Raw genomic sequence first — 21,860 nt, 5'->3', positions numbered from 1 at the left:
TCTCTTTTATTCTTATGTTGCTTTCTCTCTGAGGATGTCCCTGATCATCCTATTTGGGATTGGTATTCCCTCCATTCCCACTCTGCTTGTCTCCAGCCCCACTCCCCATTTCCCATTTTATTTTTCACCATAGCACATACCACCTTCTAATAACTACATACCTTATTAATTTTGTTTATTGCTTGTCTCCCTACACTAGAATGTGAGCCCCATGAGAGCAAGAATTTTTTGTTTGTTTTGTTCATTGCTGCATTTCGGGTGCCTAAAAAAGTGTGTGGCAGAAAGGAAGCGTGGAATAAATAGTTGTTGAATGAAGATATGATCAAATTTCCTCAATGGAATGAAGATTAGAAGATTTTTCTTCTTTTTTCATTTTCTTTGATGTAATAGAAGAAACACAAATGCAGTGAGGCAGCATACATGATTTTAAAGCATGGTAGATGTTTAAAAATACTTTATAAAAATCTTTGTATTCATAATGTAACCAAAGGCAACTTACAGGAAAATATGTAGCAATATAAAAATTAAACTCATATTCTGCTGTATAGGCTTAATAATTGAATCATTTTTAGGTATAGATTAAGGCCAGCTTGCATCTTTTTGCATCCTCTCATAGATAAGCTTATTATTCTTTGCTCAGTGTTTCCTCTAGGAGGCTACAGTGATTCTTTGGCTGCCAGGCCACTAGGTAACATTGCCAGAAGTTGCTGGCCATTTTTATTCCCTTCCTTTCCTTCCCCTGGCCAACCTTGAAAAGCACAAGAAGCATAACACAGTCTACAGATCACTAGTCAAAGTGTGCTTCCTCTGAGGTGCTTGCCCAAGTTTTGTGCTTAAGAGCTATGCAAGTTAAAAATTTGTACTTAAAGAAAAGATATTCTGATAGCACTTTATCAGACACTCTGAACTCTAACCAAACTGGAAAGCCCTCTTTTCTTCATAAATACCATTTATAAGTTAGCTTTATTCCAAGATCCCCCCCATTCTCATGAGCAGAACTTTTCTGGCTTCATACGTTCAAATTTTCCTCATTCTTTAAGGCTCAATTCAAATATTACCCCTTCTTTATTTTTGTCTCTGACTTTCTCAGATGGAAAGTGATATCTAACTTCTTTCCACGCAAAGCACTTTGACTAGATCTGCATAAATGTTAATCTTACATTTCAAGGAGTTTACAGGCCAGCAGAAGAGGGAGACATGCATGCTAATAACTCTGACACAAGGTAGAGGCTGATCAGTATCTTTTCAGGTAATCAGATAAAGTCCTATGAGTATATAGAGAGGCAGATCAGTGGCTTCTGACTGGTTCATGGTGGTGGGGTAGTAAGCCCTTAGGAATGGATACACTTTGGGAGGCAGAGAAGAGGAATGAAAAACTTGCCATGGTAAGTGATAGACAGAGGCATGGGAGCGGGAGTCTTCCAAGAAATAGTAACTGGCTCAATGAATACAGTCCAACAAAGTTTATCAAAGGATGTTTAATGGGAGATAGGACTGGAAAAGTGGGACTGGGCCAAATTATGAAGGGCTTTGAGCACCAGGCCAAGGAATTTAGACTTCTGCTAGGAATGGAGAACCATTGATGTTTTCAACAGAGGAGTGACATGGACAGAGATGTACTTAAGGAATATTAAATAAACCAATGTGTACATAGGATGGCTTAGAGTGGGAAGAGACTGTAGACAAATAGGTCGTTGCAACAGTCAAGTGGAGAGATGACCAAAGCTTGAATGTAATAGCAGCATCGAGAAAAGAAGGACAGGGCTGGTGCATTGGCATGGCTGAGCTAGGAGTGACAGAACCAGGCAACTGACGGGTTGAGTAAAGGGCAGAAGTGTTGTATTTAGGCTGTAGGGAGGAATATATTCATTAACCAAAATAAGTATGTAGGTGTTCGTGTATGCTGAAGGAGAGGCCGGTTTTCCTAGGGAAAGGAAGATGTGTTGAGTCTGAGGTGCTTCCAGGAGGTCATCAAGGAATGAGGATCCAGTAGCCAGTTTGACCTCATGAACATTATTATGGAAGCCACTTAATGTGAGGAACAGTGTCTGAAATCTTTCATTTTCACTTTTCATCTCTCCCAAACCCTAGTACAGTACTGAGCACATTGTAGGTGTGTTTAGGGGTAGATGGTACTGGCCTAACTCTCAAATTGCTGATGAAAAACGCCAAGCCTCTAAAATTTCCTTCCTTGAAATTCCCTACCCTGGAATCCCTGGAGCTACTGCATTGTAGCTGGATATTAACATGTAATTAATGTGTGGGTGGTTATAATACACTAAGGCATTAAGCCATTATCAGTTCCTTAGAAGATATTGGAGTTCTCAGGGAATAAGAGAAAGGACAGGTATTTTTTGAGGGGAGGAAATGAGAAGGGAAATTGTGAAGTAAGTGTCAATGGTCAGTCCAGTAAAAATGGTGAATTTGGGGCAGATGTGAAGCAGAGACTGGAGGGAGGGTGGGGAAGACTAGTATTGGGCAGGCAAACACAACAGACGCTTACCATGCTGAATGAATGGGATAATTTAATTCACAGTGTCATCTGTCTTCTGTTAAAAAAATTGAAATTGCAATGTTACAGAGACTACAAGTCTGGGAGTCAGGAGACCTAGCTGCCCTCTCTTAACTGGTTACATCGCCTGGGATAATCTTTTAACCTTCCAGTACCTCTTTGTGGAAAGAGTCTCTGGATCCAGAAAAAATATGAATTAAATCTTGGCTTTTTCATTTACTAGCTGTGTGCCATTAGAAAATGTAGTTAACCTTGCTGATCCTTAGTTTTCGTCTTTGTAAAATGGAGATATCATTACTTCATACTTTTTAAAAGGATAAATGAAATGACAAATATAAACTAATTGGCAAATACTGGGATGGAAGTAAATATTATCCTGTTACTCCTCTTTTCTTCATTTTCCAAATCTGTGAAATGATAGAACTGGGCAAGATATACTGTGCCTCCCCCTCCTCCTGCTTCTTCTTTTTAATGATTCTATGAATTCTTGAAATCCTTCCTCCCACTTTCCTGCCAAAAGTTTCCAAGAATCATAAATTAATCCTGCCAGGAAAATGAGTCAAATAAATGACTTCCTTCTTTTCTCCCCCTCTGGCATGCTGGTGGTCCCCCTGTGACCCTTCTTTTCTTCTTCTCTCTCCAGAAGGCTGCATGTTAGGCCTTCCAAAGGGAGACTGCAACTGGGTCTTTCAAAATGGTACTAAATGGTCATCTGTGAAGACAAGGCTACTATTTTTTGTATTGGTCAACAGGCTAACACAGATGTTGGCAGGAGAAAAGAAAACTAAGATTGCTTTGGTGATGGTGATTCAGGATTCATGTACTGTTTGCTGGGGAAAAAAATACCTTTGACATGCCCTGAGGGGGCAAGGAAATGAGTCCTTAGAGTAATCCACACAGATACAGATGGCTGGGAGCTGCCATCTCGTGGGGACAGTTGCCAAGCAGAGGTGCTCAGAGATTGCCTAGTGCAGTGAATATAAGACAAGATCTTCACAAGGTTTCTGAGGCCAGACTTGGTTCTTCCAGTATGCCTATCTAAAAAAAAGATGGGGTTTTCTCACTGTCTGATTCTGACTCTTGAATCCCAGCTGTTGGATCCTGGGTTGGAGGTCCCCAGCTCCCCTCCTGACATTTGTTTTCTATTGATTCTGACAAGTTTGCTTCTGGCTCTGATCTTAATTAAGCTTCCCATGTTTTGTTCCTGAAGTATTCTGTAATGGGTGCTTGTTCTCTTTATTATTCCTTATTCTTACTCTTTGGCTTATTCTGTTCTTATCTGAACAGAATCACAAATGTACTAACTGTCTTTGACTTTCGGTTCACCTCGAGGAAGGCTCTGATGTGTTTCCCCTTTCCAGATGGGAAGGGTTCTGCCCTGCCTTTCGCTCCAAGACTTGCCCATTGGCAATGTTCAGGATTCCTCACCTGGAGCCCAGCTTGGCCTACTCTGTGTTGGATGAAGTTGGTAATGGATCTTTCTTAAAAGTTGATTTCTGGGCTTCCCTGGTGGCGCAGTGGTTGAGAGTCCGCCTGCCGATGCAGGGGACACTGGTTTGTGCCCCGGTCCGGGAAGATCCCACATGCCGCAGAGCGGCTGGGCCCGTGAGCCATGGCCGTTGAGCCTGCGCGTCCGGAGCCTGTGCTCCGCAACGGGAGAGGCCACAACAGTGAGAGGCCCACGTACCAAAAAAAAAAAAAAAAAAAAGGTGTATGGCAGTAGACAAAGTGAAATGACTGATGAAAGTCATTGCTGGATTCAAGTACCTAAAAAGCCTTAACTATTTCAAAGGGCTGTGAGAGAGTTCGGTAAAGGTAGTCATAGTGAAAATCCACAGGGGACGTGAATTTGATCCTCAGAATGTCTAAATCCATTCATCAGCAAGGTGTATTTTAAAGCAACGCTGCTGTATATTATTTTAAAGAATTAAACATCGTTGTTTTTTTTCCCTTAGCCAACTGCAAACATTTCCTTGTTCAATGCAGAGCTGTTCTGTGATGATGGCTCATGACTACACCAGGCACAGGTTTTGAGACCCCCACTTCCAACAGGCTGTTTCCTGGCTCCTTGAGACCCTCTGAGGGTGGGTTTCTCTGCACATGAGGGGTTGACATCTTTAGTCCCTTTGGTTGCTCATTTCCTTGACACAGATAGACCCACGGCCTTCTGTGGAATCCCTGCCCTGATCTCTTTAATGGGTGACATGTTAGCTATGACTATGTTCAAGTTATTGTTTTAATAGACCTTTACCATCAGGCTCAATTAAATCATGACTACTTCACACTGGTTGGAAGACAGATTTAGACTTAATGGGAGAGCACAACTAAATCACAGTATAACACATGGAAAATTTCCCTCCTTTTAATGTCATATTTCTTTCTAAATGGCTCTGATGAGTGGGTTTTTTTTAGAAGGCTTATGAAAGTAGTAGAGTATTTTTAAAAGTTAAGACTTTATGACAGGCTTCAAAAATATCTGAAAGTCAGTATATATGCTCAAGCTTAATAGTTTCATATCATAATACCCATAACAGATTTTAAAAACCTTTCTTGGCAATTAAAAAATTAACTAATGTTAAAGAGATATTTAAGAAAACTCATAAAATCAAATGAAATGTGTCAAGATTATTAGGTAGAAGATGAAAATGAATATGTGGGTTGGAGAAGAAGGGCAGACTTTTAATTTAAAGCTATGTAGAGTTTAGACAATGAAATTTTTTTTTAAAACATCTTTATTGGAGTATAATTGCTTTACAATGGTGTGTTAGTTTCTGCTTTATAACAGAGTGAATCAGCTATACATATACATATAACCCCATATCTCCTCCCTCTTGTGTCTCCCTCTTACCCTCCCTGTCCAACCCCTCTTAGGTGGTCACAAAGCACTGAGCTGATCTCCCTGTGCTATGCAGCTGCTTCCCACTAGCTATCTATTTTATGTTTGGTAGTGTATATATGTCCATGCCACTCTCTCACTTCGTCCCAGCTTACCCTTCCCCCTCCCTGTGTTCTCAAGTCCATTCTCTATGTCTGTGTCTTTATTCCTGTCCTGACCCCAGGTTCATCAGGACCATTTTTTAAAAATTCCATATATATGTGTTCGTATACAGTATTTGTTTTTCTCTTTCTGACTTACTTCACTCTGTATGACAGACTCTAGGTCCATCCACCTCACTACAAATAACTCAATTTCGTTTCTTTTTAGGGCTGAGTAATATTCCATTAGACAATGAAATTATTAATCAGGATAATTCTCTCCTTCTGCAGCCAAAGGAAATAATTCTTCTCCCAATGGTTAGGGACCTGCCTCCTTGAGTTTATGATAATGTGCATGGGGATAACACTGAATAAAATTTTGGACCAGGTAAAATTTTGTTTTCAGTACTTTCAGGCCCTCCTTTTTGTCCCCTTCTTCAGGGCTCCATCGGATTCTTTCTGGCAGCTTGCCCTGCTCAAACCTCTTTTCAGAAAAGGGTCAGGTAAGGGTAATTTCCAGCTTCAATGGGAATTGTCCATGTTTTACCTCTTTTAAAGGAATTTACATTTAAATTTTTATTTTTAATTATTGTATGAAAGAATGGCTTTGTTTTCTGTCAGATTTTCAGGTATTATTAGTCAATTGGTGAACAGGTCCTTCCGGGAAAAAAGGAGCTTCCTGGCATCTTTAATATCATACCACACAGATAGCAGCTTACTCTACTCAGGACCAGCATGGGTTTAACAAATGGGCTGAAAGTGGGACTGTGCTTGCACCGTGTGTAAGATAAGATGCACGTGTATTAGTTTAGAGAGAGCTGAGTCTGCTTACTCACACTTGCTTCAGTTCCTATTTAATCTTCCGCCCACAAAACCCAACTTCCTCCACTCTCCGCTCGCCTCAAAGTCACTACTAGCTCCTTAGCTATCACATCCGGTAGACAGTTTTTTGCCTGTTTTTTTTTTTCACATCCTGGCGGTGACATTTGGAACTGGCAACCACTTGCTTCTTATCTGGTCTCTGACCTTGAGCCTCTCCCTGGGAATTCTACTGCCGCCTTCTTGGCCCCTTCTCCTTTTATCTCTACACTCTAGCTGAGCAAACTTATTCGCGCCCATCACTTCCGTTCTCATCACATCCGAAGCTCTGTCTTTAGCCCAAATCTCTCTCCTGACCTCCAGCTCCAACATCTGCACCTGGAAATTCCACAGACAACTCACGTGTCCTCACCTGAAGTCATTAACCTTCTCTTCCTGCCCTCATCTCTCACCTGTTTTAATCAAGATAGAAACTTTGCAGTTATTCTTGTTTCCTGCCTCTTTCTCATGCCTAAATCTAATCAATGATAAATTCTCTAAATTCGTTCCCCTAACTATCTATTTCAGCATGCCCCCATTTCTGTTTACTATGACTCCTGCTTTATTTTAGGTACCCACCATTTCCAGCCTGGGATTCTTGCTCTGCCTCGCTTCTGAACTGGGCTTTGTTCTGTGGCTAGAGTGACCTTTCCAAACTTGAAATCAGTTAGTATTGGTCCCATTTGCAATGCTTCTTTCTGCATCACCTATAAAGTCTGAATTCTGCAGCCAGGTATGATTGGTCTGTCTCCTACGACCCACTCCAGTTTTCTCACCCAGCTCTGACTCTCCATCCATATTTCACCTTTTAGCAATATCAATCTCTTTGCAGCACATCAGACAGGCTCTTTTATGCCTCCAAGTTTGGACAAATGCCATTCCCTTTGCCTGGAGTGCCCACTGATCCTTTCTAGGCTGAGAAAAAATTTTCATTCTGTTCCTTTGTAAATTTTTGCCTGGCACTTCTAGGCAGACACTGGTCGCCTTTCCGTCACACTCCCATTGGACCCCTTACACTTCTAAGATTTCTCATCGTACTGCATTGAAATTGTTGGTTTACGTGATTGTCTTCCTATGAAAGTATAAGCTCCTTGAGAAAAGGGACTGTGTATTTACTTATATGTCTATGGTTTCTACAACAGTGCTTAACATTTCCATTAGATATTTATTCAATGAATGAATATGTGAGTTATGCATTTGAAGTGCATAAAATGTGTTTTTCTTTTTTTTCTAAAAGTGTTGGACCCTTCAAAAGAGGCTCAGGCTCTAGGTTCTTTATCCTAATCCCCCTATAACATTCTTAATAAAGACCTCTTCTTTAATAATCATTTGCAGGACCTACCCATTTTATGCTCTTTTAAATCACTCTGGTAGTTTCACAGTTATGGACACTCAGAAAAGAGATAGAAACCACAAAGGATAGAGTGATAAGGAAGAAAAGCAAATCACAAATATGGCTTTGCCTGTTACTGGAAGTGGGGGTTTGTCTATTTGCCCCCCAAAAGCCAATAAAGAGGCAAGTTTAGTGGAAAGGAAAGTTTGCTTTATTTTGGTGGCTGGCAACCTAGGGGGTAGGGTGGACTCCTATCCAAAGGCCGACTTCCCCCTCTGACAGTCAGTGGGCAAGAGCTTTTATAAACAGAGAGAGGGAGCTACATGCGGAAACAGCACAGTCAGCTCTGACAGTCATCTTGAAATTAGTCACACGGTGGTCTGATCAGTGTCATTTTGATTGTTTTAAGTACAGTTAGTCTTTACTTCCAGGGTTGGTTTGTTCACATTTCTTTGAGGCCAGTTCTTGGAATTGTGGCAGCTTGTGTCATGGCTACAGTCAGGTCATCATGTAGTTAACTTCTTTCACCTGGTGGGGATTTCAGTCTCTACAAAACAGCTCCAAGGAAATGGCTCAGAATATTATCTATAGCCCTTGAGGAGGAACGAAAGGTCCTTGACTTTGCTTAATGACTAAACTATTATTATTTGGTCTCCTTTAACTGCTTTCCTTTGTTTCTGCATTTTCTCACTTTTCTGATTAAACTTATTCTTTGGCTACAGGTTTTCTAAGACAAAAGGCAGGCTGAGGATATGGGGGACAAGGACCATAGGGCCCTATTCTCTTTCGTGACTACCTTTTTTCCTTACGAAAATAACATTTGATTTTTGTTTACGGCTATAATTGTGATCAGAAGGTACTGATTAAACAATAGCTGATGAACACTCTAATTTATTTGGTCTTTCCAATATGATGGCACAAAATACTTATAAATACTTTTAAAGCAATATTTCATCAGAATTATTTCCTTTTTGGCTCTAATATTTATTTCTTAAGGAAAGCCAACAGAGCACATGTGCACAGTTTTCATATGGTCACAGGTCAGGGAGCTGGGAGGTACTGTAAAGTCTTCTCTTGATGAACATAGAGAATGTTTATTGAGCAGTTACTACAGACAAGTACTGTTTTATCTGCTTTCATGTATTAATTCATTTTTTGAGGTATGCACTGTTAACATCCTTCATTTTACAGGTGAGGAAACTAAGGCATAGAGAAGTTAAATACTTTGCTCAAGATTCTAGAAATTAAATGGAGAGCTAGGATTTGAACCTATCTAGTTCTTTCTGTTCATTTGACATATGGGAAAACTAAGACCCATCAAGGGCACATGCTTAATTACAAGGGATCCATTCCTACAATTTTGGCTTCAGGTTGTTCATCAGTGCTTTCTGGTTTATTCAGTGTATGTGTTACAAATTGGTAGCAAACTGTTGGAAATGGTGCTTTTCCATAACCAGTGTTAGCCTCCTTCAGTGGCTGTTTATAGCAACAACATAATTTTCTTTTGAAAATTCTCTTCAGTTCAGAATCAGAAAAAAAAAAATCCCAAATAAAACACCTACACACATAAACACACATGCACCCTCTTGCAATGATCATTCTTAATCAGTGAGTCTCTTTGATCGTTGTGTGGGTATAGAACAGGCCAGACTATTCTAAGAACACCCATATGAACAGTATAACAAGATGATGCAGGGGTATGTATGATTGTTACTTAAGATTTGCTCTTAGAATTTCTGAAATTTCACCCTGATACAAAACTATTCCATGTCCACTTTTTCTCTAGTTCTGATGTAAGAGCTTGAATCCCCAAGTTCCTGGCCTCATTCTGAGAAGCAGTCAACCCATATGGAACCGCATGTGTTAAGTTGCTATCATTGTGATTTGCAAGGCTCATGAAGAAAGCGATTTCACTGTTTTCTGTGGGGATTACAGAAATAATTGTCACCCTGGTTTTTGTAAGTTTAAATTAGCAGTTCTTTGCAGTGGTGGGCCATTCTTTTAGCAGCATGTTTCTGCTTATTGAAAAGCGTTGCTGAACACAATATACCCACTTTAGTATGTAAATAAAGACATTATTGTTGGAATAATGAAGTTCATGGGATGCCTCTTCTGGTAGGCCTATCTGTCAATCTGCATTTAGTTGACTTTCTCAGCTAGCCCATAGTAATTACTGCTTTTCAATTTCCTAGAATGGGGATCTGGGAAGGGGATTTGTTACAACTGAGTTATTTAAATGGAATTTTCCAAATATACAGTATCTCCTCCTCAGATCACAAATTCACTCCCCCGTTTCTTCCCACTTGCTTTAGAAGCTCTTGGCAGGCTATTATTATGAACTGAAGGGCAGGTTTCAAGCACCCTCTATTTATGAAATGGTGAGGGCCGGTCGGTAAAGTTCATGCTTTGGGGATTATTGCTCTTTATTCTAATTTCATTTTCACTTCTGCTGAATTCGACTGTATGAATTCTTTCAGGAAGTAAATTCATAAATGCTGAATATCAGATATGCTGTCAGTCATCTGGCTACGTTAGTGATTAAAATTTGTGCTGACATTTGATTTAATATAAATTATTTGGTGGATGCCCTATTCTAAATATTTTGTGTCTTCAGATAACTTTATATAGCATCTATTTTTTTTGGAAAAGATGTTAACATGTTAAATTGAAAGATGTTAGGATGTTAAAAATGTTAAAATGTTAAATTAAAATATTAAATTGAAAAATTACCTTGAAATGTGGCTGACCTGTGACATTATTTGCGTTGTTTAATAAGGTGATAGGTATCTTTGCAATATCCCTGCCCTTGCCCTCTTGGCCAGTGAGTGACTCAGAATCAGATATCCAAAGGGTACAAGTAACTGCAATATGATCTATGTCACATCAGCACAGATTTCTGTACATATCTTCTTGGATATGGCAGCCTACTGTCTCCTACTGTGACTTATTTATAAAGGAAACACTGGAGGCAAATTTTCTGCTTTATAAAATGGATGGTTGGGCTTCCCTGGTGGCGCAGTGGTTGAGAGTCCGCCTGCCGATGCAGGGGACACGGGTTCGTGCCCCGGTCCAGGAAGATCCCACATGCCGCAGAGTGACTGGGCCCGTCAGCCATGGCCGCTGAGCCTGCGCGTCTGGAGCCTATGCTCCGCAACGGGAGAGGCCACAACAGTGAGAGGCCCAAGTACCGCAAAAAAAAAAAAAAAAAAAAAAATGGATGGTTCTTTTCTATTAGCTCTCTTCTAAAATGCTGCAAACTTGACGTAGCTCATAATCCCTTTAAGTAACCGTCTTATCCTAATATTTTCCTTTCACAGTCTTCCTTTCTCTGCCATACTTCTTAAAATCTATTACAGCCTGCAGTTTGCATCACCCACTCATATTGTCAGTTCCTTGTAGACTGGCTTCCATCCCTACACCCTTCTCTGAGTCACTGATGGTCTCCTCATTGGCAAATCCAGTGAACATTTCTCTGTAGTCATGTCTTTTAATGTCTACATCATTTCATGTGATTGATCATTCCCCATGGCCTTTGTATTTCTTTGTAGGAAAAATAATATTAAGATGATTAACAAAATTATTATTAATAATAAATATAATTATAAAATATATAATGTATACTTTATAATATTTATTAGTATTTTAATTCTTAGTGCTGCCAAGTTCTGGTCTTCCTAACTTTCAAGTCAATTTCCTGCATCTTCTTATTTTTTTATTATTTATTTATTTATTTATTTTTGCGGTACGCGGGCCTCCCACTGCTGTGGCCTCTCCTGCTGTGGAGCACAGGCTCCAGACACACAGGCTCAGCGGCCATGCTCACGGGCCCAGCCGCTCCGCGGCACGTGGGATCTTCCCAGACCGGGGCACGAACCCGTGTCCCCTGCATCGTCAGGTGGACTCTCAACCACTGCGCCACCAGGGAAGCCCTTATTTTTTATTTTTAAAAGATGTACCCAGTTTATTAATTAAATTAAATTAAATTAATTTATTTATTTTTTGTCCCCACTGCGTGGCATGTGGTATCTTAGTTCCCCGACAAGGGATTGAACCTGTGCCCCCTGCAGTGGAAGTGTGGAGTCTTAACCACTGGATCACCAGGGAAATCCCTCCTGCATCTTTTTAAAGGACTCTACTTTTTTCTATAACCTATTCTCAGTAGGCATTTTCCAATTTAGTTAGCCTGGAAATTTTAGAGTTACTTTGACTCCTTACTCTCTCTCTTCCTCTCATGATTAGTCAGTTAACAAATCTTTTGAATCTTCCTGTGTGGTGTCTTTCACACTCACCCTTTCCTTCTTGTTACCACCCTCTAATCTATGTCTTCATCACCTCACTTCCAAAGGATAGAGATCATCTTTTTCTCCCAGTAGTGCAATTAGAACTCTTCATTCAAACAAACTCTTAACTGGTTGCCCATATATAAGGCAGATAAAAATAGAACTGCTCACTTGGAAGACCAGCTGTTTGACCTCCCCTTCATCCCACTCCATCTCTGGCCAGTAGGCAAACCATAATACTGCACTGCACATGGTAGGGAAGGAGTAGGGGTGGGGGAAAAGGGGGAGGAGATTATTGAGCATCTCTTTTGTGCTAGGCACACACAGGTTTAGGCACTTTTCATGAATGATTTATTATTATAATGATCTGGGGAAGATAATTGGAATCAGTAATTTCTCTTTTCTAACATGTTAAAAATTATTGCCAGGCAAATGCTTCCAAAAGCATTTAAAAATCCTCCATTCTACTTGGAATTGGCCTATATGCTTCCAAATCACAAATAAATAAACAAACATAGAGATGTGAAACCTCTCAAACAAAACTGGTTGCTAGAAAATTTTGACCACAGGAATGTAGCATACTGGTGTATGCTTTTCAGAAAATTTCTCCTGAAAATATAGATGTTCCAGGTAACTATTGGTGATAACGCCTATGAAGGATTATTTTGCCAGATTCTTTTAACACAACTGTCAAATTCATTCTATCTCTCTCTTTTTGATTTTTAAGGGCCGAAAATGATGTATCATAAATGGTTCTGAGCTATGTGTTTTGCTTAATTTTCAAAAAAAGGTGTTTTTTTTGCTTGATCTCTCTAGAGGACTTTGAAAACTAAACAACATTGAGAAATTTGTTTGGCAACTTTCAATAAGTGCGCTGTTTATCATCCTGGTATATATTAAAAATTTAACAAACTTTTGTGGGGTATACTAATAAAAATCTGTATTATGCTTAGAGTAGTACTATAATTTACTTGGCTTTGCATTGCTTTGCTTCATCAGAATGCAGTAGAAAAGTTTTAAAATGAAAATTCCTCAAAGAATTAGACTCACTTCATGTGTTAAGTTTTTTTAAGAATTATAATTTTAAGTCCTCTCTTTAAATGAATTAATTTGCTTTATAGTTTGTCTCTCCTTTGTGAATGGTTATTTAGTCTTTTATGGATTTCTTTATAAAAATTGTGTTTATAATTTTTATCAGAACAATATATTATGTCTTTGTAAGATTTTATGATGTAAAGTAAGTCATAAACAGAGCTTCTTTGTAAATATACTTCATGCTTAGAGACTACAATGCATATAAATTGATGTACAGGTACCTAGTTAAAGATTTAGATTTTAAATTTCTAAATTAACATTTCAAAATGCAGCTTTTAGAATTTCCATATCTGAAGAAATGCCCTTCTTCTGTGTGAGGCAGAAGTGAATTTTTCATATGAAAATTTAATTATTCACATCTTGATGGATGTTTTGGAAATAACATCTTTTCCATAGTAAAAAAAATACAAATTATAAGCCCACAATGGTACATACAATAGCTTTAGGGCTATCTAATCAGAGCAGCCAAGGACCTTGGAATTTTTTTCTTCCCAGTGAGATAGTTAATGGAGTGCTTTTGCTGTCTTCATAGCTAGGTTGATTGTGGACTGAATTAGGAAGACTTTTGAGCTTTCACCATTTAATTTAATGAGATAATGATTTTGTAGTCAGGAGTTCCCTGGAGATAGCAAATTTATTGACACTGTAAATCAATCTCTGGATGCGATTTCATGATGTTCATTTCATTGTTGGTGGACAGAGAGGCCACACAGAGTATGGAACAAATCTTAATTTTGCCAAATATTAAGTCCTTAGGGGTCTAAGCCTATCTTGAAAAAAATGGTGAAAAGTTTGGGATAGGAGGCCAAATGCATGATGTGCTAAGGATCAAGACTATTCAGACATTTGCTAAATACGGACAAAGAATGCCCTGCATTTCATATATTTAAATATGTTAAGATAGTGGATAGCCAGAACTTTCTCAGTCCAAACTACAGTTCTAGAAATAAGAGTATTTGTACCTGGAAGATAATGGGTTACAGTAATTTTCCCCTTTGGTGTTGGAACTTAGTGTTTCTCACCCATATGGTGACTCGTGAAGTCTAATCTGGGCTTTGCTCCTTTGTACCTTTGGAAATCTTTTTAGGTATCGACACCACAAAGCTAAGAGTAGTTCTCTTTTCAGTGTTTTCAAACATTTTTTTAACATCAGAACCTTCTTTTCACTTAAAGGATTTCAAAGAACATCAATATATAAAAGTTATTTTATTAGAAAACATTTCTTTTTTGAGTTCAAATTTAAGGATGTTTACTTATAAAAGAATTCAGTGAGAATGATGAGGCTACATTGACGAATTTTTATTTATTTATTTATTTATTCTTCCACTTGTATTGAGTTATAATTGACGTATAGCACTGTATAAGTTTAAGGTGTACAGCATAATGATTTGACATAGATACACCATGAACTGATTATTATACACCATGAACTGATTATTAGGGAACATCCATCATCTCATATAGACACAAAATTAAAGAAATAGAATTTTTTTTTGTGGTGAGAATTCTTAAGATTTACTCTCTTAACAATTTTCATATATAACATAGAGCAGTGCTAGTTATATTTATCATGTTGTACATGACATCCTTACTACTTATTTTTCTTATAACTGGAAGTTTGTAACACCTTTTGACTGCTTTCATTCCCCCACCCCCTGTCTCTGGTAACCATAAATCTGATATCTTTTTTTAGGAGGACAAACAGAAAATTTTAAGTTGGACATTATAGACAAAAGCTACAGTTTATCAGCAACAAATTAATTTCTGTTTTTTTATTGCACAGTACTGAGAAAATAATGGCACACAAAGAAGTAGTTACAAATAATAAAATGGTAAGTACTCATTTTGCTTTAAGCACTTGTCTTACAATCTCTGAATATTCTTCATCCAGGAGAACCAGATATTTGAAAGAGAACAATAGAGACTATCATTTGTAGCAGCAAAAGAGTAACTGGACAAAATATATGAAACAATGGTTTTCAGACATTGGACGTGAGGCAGTTTAGGGCAGTGATCCCTGAGAGACAAGAAACAACCATGATAAGACTACAATTAACCCAGTTTACTGTCTGGAGAGAAATTCCAAGCTTCCACGTTCTGGGAAGGGGGAATCCATAAGGCGTCCAGCAGTCTTTGAGTTGACATAGCTGAGAGTCAGAAAAAGCCAACAAGGCTTTACAGAATACAGAGTTTTCTGAATACAGAGTAGCCTCAGAAAACAGAATACAGAGAGCTGCACTGAGAGATAGCTTCAGAGATATTCAGTGGGCCTCCCTGAGCCTTCAGCTGAGTGCTATCAGAATATGCCTGTGAGAAAACCATGCAAGGCCGGGGAAAGAACAAGCCAAAACGAGCAGAGAAAACAACCTGAACATATTGTACAGCCAGGAGTAGTTCATACCAGCCAGGATAGAAGACCTTGCAATTCTTGTAATTCATTAGCATATTGTCTCAAGAATGGAGTAAAATTATCCCTAGACTAGGGACTGGCAAACTTTTTCTACAAAAAGCCAGAGAGTTAATATTTTAGACTCTATATATGACATATGTCTTCTGTTGATTCTCCTTCCTCCTCTTCCTCCTGCTCTTCTTCCTCCTCCTCCATATTTTTTTCTTCCTTTCACAACCCTTTAAAAACTGTTCTTAGCTCATGGGTCATACAAAACATCCTGTGGGCTGAATTTGTCCTAAGGGCCATAATCTGCCAACTCCTGTTCTAGAGTAATGTCTATTATGGTCCTCCTTAATAAAACTTAAAATCAAGCCTTGAAGAATCAGTTCCCCATCAATTCAACTGCATTCTAAACAAAACTCATGTTTATTTAAAGGAATGCAAAAATCTACAGCATCCAAGATGGTAAAATTCACAATGTCTGTTACCCAGTTTAAAATTTCTAGGTATAAAGAAGGAGGAAAATACAACCCATAATAAGGAGAAAAATCAATTAATCAAAACTGACTCAGAAATGGGACAGATGATAGAATTACTAGACAAGCACATTAAAACAGTTATTATAACTATACTGCATAGATTCAAGGAGCAAATAAAGATTGAGCTTGCTAGGGAGAAATATGAAAGATATACAAAAAGACTCAAATTGAATTCCCAGACATGAAATATAAAATGTCTGGAAAATAGACTGTGGAATATACAGCAGATTAGAATCTGCTGAAGAAAAGATTAGTTAACTTGAAGACATAGCAATAGAAACTATCTAAGATGAAACACAGAGAGGAAAAAGACAGTCTTTTTCTCCAAATCCCTGCCCCCAAACTCACTAACAAGAAAGAAAAAAACAGCATTACTGAACTGCAGACAATTTTAAGCAACTGAATGTAACTGAAATTGGACTCTGAATAAGAGGACACAAAAATATTTGAAGAAATAATGGCCACATTTTCCCAATTTTGATAAAAAGTATAAATCCATAGAACCAAGTTCAATGACCCCCAACATCAAGAAAGACAAAGAAAATTATACCAATGCATAGCATCACCACATTGCTTAAAACCTGTGGTAAGGAGAAAATCTCAAAAGCTGTCTGAGGAACAAAGAAAAGAATAACTATGCAAGTCAGAAGGCAGTGGAGCAATACCTTCAAAACACTGAAAAGAAAAAATAAATCAGCCTAGAATTAAAGAAATTATAAATGTTAGAGCAGAAATCAATGAAACAGAAAGCAGAAAAGCAATAGAGGAAAATCAGTGATACTAAAAATTAGCTCTTTGTGAAGATCAATAAAATTAATAAGCTAAGATCATCTGGAAGAAAAGAGAGGAGATGCAAATATCAGGAATGAGAGTTGTGATATCACCACCATTCCTATATGTATTAAAAGGATAATAAGAGAATATTATGAAAAACTTTATGAACTTAAATTCAATGATTTAGAAGAAATTGAGAAAATTTTTGAAACAAACTACCAAGTGCACTCAAGAAGAATTATATGTCTTGAATAACCCTATATCTATTAAAAAATTGAACTTGTAGATAAAAACCTTTCCCCACAAAGAAAACTACAGACCTTCATAGCTTTGCATGTGAATTCTACCAAACTTTTAAAGAAGAAATGATACTATTTATACATAAACTATTCTAGATCATTAAAAAAGAGGGAAAAGCTCCCAATTCATTCTAAGCCAGCATTACACTGATGCTAAAATCAGACAAAGACATTCTAAGCAAAAAAACTGCAGATTAATATGAATTAGTATTAGATTATAAACATAGATGCAAAAATACTTTTTTGCGTGTATGCAAAAGTATTTGGTAGAGTGAATCCAACAACATAAAAGGATAATACAATAAAAAGAATAATACTTCATGACCAGCTAGGTTTACCTCTGGAATGTAAAGTTGGAAAAAAAATCAATCAATGTGATTGACCATATGAGGAGAACCCCTTCCCCACAGAATGATCATCTCAATAGATGTAGAAAAAGCTTTTGACAAAGTCCAACATATATTCCTGATAAAAACTCTCAGAAAACTTGGTAAATAAAGGAACTTCCTGAAACTGATAAACAGCATCTATGAAAAAACATGGCCAATATCATACTTACTGATAAAAATTGAATGTTTTCCTTTTGACCAGTAACCAAGCAAGGATGTCCATTCTCATCAGTTCTCTGATATTTCAGTACTTTCCAGCACTACAGAACTATTCAATATTTTCATTCAACATTTTCTAGTCAGTGCTAGGAAAGTCGTTTAGCAGAGATACAAGATTCAAGAGCAATGAACAAAAATCAATTATATTTCTCTGTATTGGTAAAAACATTGAGAAATTGAAAAGAAAAAACTACCATTTCTAATATCATAAAAAACATGAAATAATTAGGGATAAATCTGACAAAAATGTGGAAGACCTGTACAATGAATCTGTAAGACATTCCTGAGAGAAATAAAGGGAGAACCAAATCAATGGAGAAATATATTTAATTTATGTATCTAATGACCCAAAATTATTAAGATGCCAATTCTCCCCAAATTTATAGATTCAGTGCAGTCCTATTCAAAATTCTAATAGTATTTTTTTAATACAAATTGGTAAGCAGACTCTAAATTTTATGTAGAAATTTTACCTAGAACAACCAAAACAACTCTGAAAAAGTTCAAAATTGGGGGACAGACCCATCATAAATCTACAGTAATCAAGACCATATGATAATGACATGGAGACAAATAGATCATTAGCATAGATTGGACCATTCATAAATAGACCCCCACATATATGGTCAATTGATTTTCCACAGTTTCCAAGGCAATTTAATGGGGGAAAGGACAGTCTTTTCAACAAATGGTAGTGGAACAATTGGATTAGCCATGTACAAACAAAACAACAAAAAAACAAAGATCATTTGACCTTAACTGCAACATATTAAAACATCAATTGAAGTTGGCGTAAGAAGTAAAACTCTAAAATCTCTGAAAGAAAACATTAGAGAAAATACTAGTGTCTGTGAGTTTTAGGAAGATTTTTTTAAAGGGAAAATTCAATACACTGGACATCATCAAAATTAAAAACTTTTACTCCTCAGAAAATATTGATGAAAATGTAAATAAAAGTGACAGACTAAAAGGAAATTGTTGTAAAGATATATCCAACAAAGACTTGATTCTAGAATACAGAAAGAATTCTTAGAACTCATCAATAAGAAGTCAATGCCATAAAAGTAGGTAAAGATTCTTACTATAGATGATATATGGATGGCATATTAACCCATGAAAATATGATCAAATCATTTTTTGGGGGGGTAAGGAATTCAAAGTGAGATCACACTATACACTCATCAGAATGGCCATAATCAATAAAAGCCTTACCATACCAAATGTTAGCGGGTTGTGTAGCCACTGGAGCTTCCATTTACTGTTGGTGGGAATGGAAATGGTGAAAATCAATTTTATGACTTTCTTAAAATGTTAAAAATAAAAGTCCTGTGTGATGGAGTTATTCCACTCCTAGGTATTTACCAAATTAAAACATACATTCACTAAAATATTTGCACACAAACCTTCATAACAGCTTTACTTATGATAGCCCCAAACTGAAAACAACCAAATGTCCATTAACAAGTGCATGGATAAACAAGTTGTGGTATATACATACAATGAACATATATCAGCAATTAAAAGGAAAATGTGGAGAGTGGGAGAAATGGGTGAAGGGGGTCAAAAAGTACAAACTTGCAGTTTTAAAATAAATAAATCCTAGGGATATAATGTACAGCATAGTGACTATAGTTAATAATACTATATTGCATATTTGCAAGTTGCTAAAAGAGTAGATCTTAAGAGTTCTCATCACAAGAAAGAAAAGAAATTTAACTACATAAGGTGATATAAACTTATTGTGGTGATCATTTTACAATGTATACAAATATTGAATCATTATGTTGCATACCTAAAACTAATATGTTATATATCGATTTTACCTCAATGAGAAATAAATTTTAAAAAATAGTAAAAGGAACGAAATATTGATATGTGTAATGACATGGATGAATGTTAAAATAATTATGCTGTGAAAAATTTCAGAGAGAAGAGTATATACGTATGACTTTATTTATATAAAACTGTAGAAAATGCAAGCTATTGTCTAGTGACCAGAAGCAAATCAGTGGTTGCCTGGGCACTGTGTGGAGGCACCAGAGGAGGATGACACAGGGACATAATCACAATTTTGGTAGTGATGGATATGTTCATTGTCCTGCTTGTGGTGCTGGATTCATGAGTGTATGCATATGTCAAAATTATCAAATTTTGTACTTTAAATACATAGAGTTTATTGCAGAGATTATACTCAATAGAGCTGTTAAAAAGAAGAAATAATTGTGAATTTTTTTGAGGTTGAATCAGTAGCACTATTAACTAAATATCCCCTTCCTTAACACAAGCACAAGTCAGGTATGAAGCAGCTGAAATCTATAAAGCTCCATCTTAACGCATTCACTTGTTATTGCAAAATTCCATATTATACACTGATGAGAGCAGATGCACCCGTATTATTGTGGAGTTCTTGTACAAAAATTGTTACAAGTGTAGATGTGGATAGGACTGTATTTTTAGAAAAAGCATTGTACTTACTCAAGGAAAATCAAAACATATGCCCACTCCAAGACTCATACTCAAATATTCATAGATGCTCTATTTATAATAGCTCCAACTGTTGAATGGATAAGCTACCAGTGATATATCCAGACAATGAAATACTATTCAGCATTAAAATAAATGTGTTGATACACACAACAACAGGCATGAATCTCAAAAACATTTTGCTAAGTGGAAGAAGTTAGACACAAGATACTACATTCTGTATAATTCCATGTATATGAAATTCCAGAAAAGGCTAACCAGTAGTGATAAAAAGCAAATTAGTGCTTAGTAAGGGCCAGAGGGCAGGAGTAGGGGTTCACTGCAGATGACCACATGGGAACTTTGGAAGGTGGTAGAAACATTCTATATCATGATCACTGTGGAGGTAACATGACTGCATACATTTGCCAAAATGTATCAAATTGTTCAGTTAAAAATGGTGAAATTAACTGTATATAAGTAAGACCTCAAGGAAGCTTAGCTCTTAAATAAAATGAATGAACCAGGCAGCAGAAGTTAGTTCATCAGTCAGAGGTCTTCAAGTGTTAAAAATTCTATTTGATACATTCAAGTGTCCATGTGGCTTAGATTATGATTTTAAAAATAGTTACATATGTTTTCAGAAAGGAATTAAAATGTATGTAGAAACCCTGGAGTACCATGGAATGCAGCTCCTGGTTAGTACTCTGTGTGTATGCTGGTTCACCTTTTGTTTTGTCACTGTAGTTGAGTAACTCATAGTTGGGTTAGTGAGAATACTTTTTACCCCAGTGGAGGAATGTTGAAGAACTGCTTGTTTCTTTCCTATTTATCACTCACTACTCTAGTGCATCTTTGGGTAGTGAGGGTGCTGTTCAGTTGACAAGAATCTGTACAAAAAGGAGGGAGTGCATGGCCACTTGATGATAAGTCCACTATGGTATTGAATTCACCTTCCACCTTGGATCTGAGAAGCTCTGTATGCAAAATGACTACTTGGGAACAGTATTGAAGAGTTTGATTTCAGACAATCTAATTTTTAGGATTAATATGCTTTGATTCTATGTTGAAGCACAAAAATTTGAGATTCTTAATCAGAATTATGCTATGATCCTTAAATCTTGTAAGACTCAACATATACCATAATAAAGTCCTTCAGCTTTATTTCAATGAACGCTAGAATATATAATAAACTCACAGGACTATTGAAGGTAGAATCTTAGCACCACGATCAATCCAACTCAGAGATATAAATTTCACAAGTAGCCTTAGCAGCCTGGTGAGGAGAATTCTTCATATATTTAGGAGATGTATCATCTGAATTGAGTGCCATTTTAGACATTCTTTGGACATATCCAAAGATTAGAAGCTGAAAAGTTGAATAAGCAATTTCTCTATTAATGAAATTAAGGGACCAGATATAGGCATTTTGCATTCAAGCATTCAAGGTGGATAGCATCTTTTTTTTTAAGCGTTCCTTTCTTTTTTTTTTTTTTTTGGTACGCGGGCCTCTCACTGTTGTGGCCTCTCCCTGTTGCAGAGCACAGGCTCCGGACGCGCAGGCTCAGCGGCCATGGCTCAGGGGCCTAGCCGCTCCGCAGCATGTGGGATCTTCCCGGACCGGGGCACGAACCTGTGTCCCCTGCATCGGCAGGTGGACTCTCAACCACTGTGCCACCAGGGAAGCCCAAACATTTCTTTTTTTAAAATTTTTATTTATTTTTTGGCTGC

The sequence above is a fragment of the Phocoena phocoena genome, chromosome 5 (assembly GCF_963924675.1).
Source record: "Phocoena phocoena chromosome 5, mPhoPho1.1, whole genome shotgun sequence".
Lineage (NCBI taxonomy): Eukaryota > Metazoa > Chordata > Mammalia > Artiodactyla > Phocoenidae > Phocoena > Phocoena phocoena.
This window is presented reverse-complemented; position numbering follows the sequence as displayed.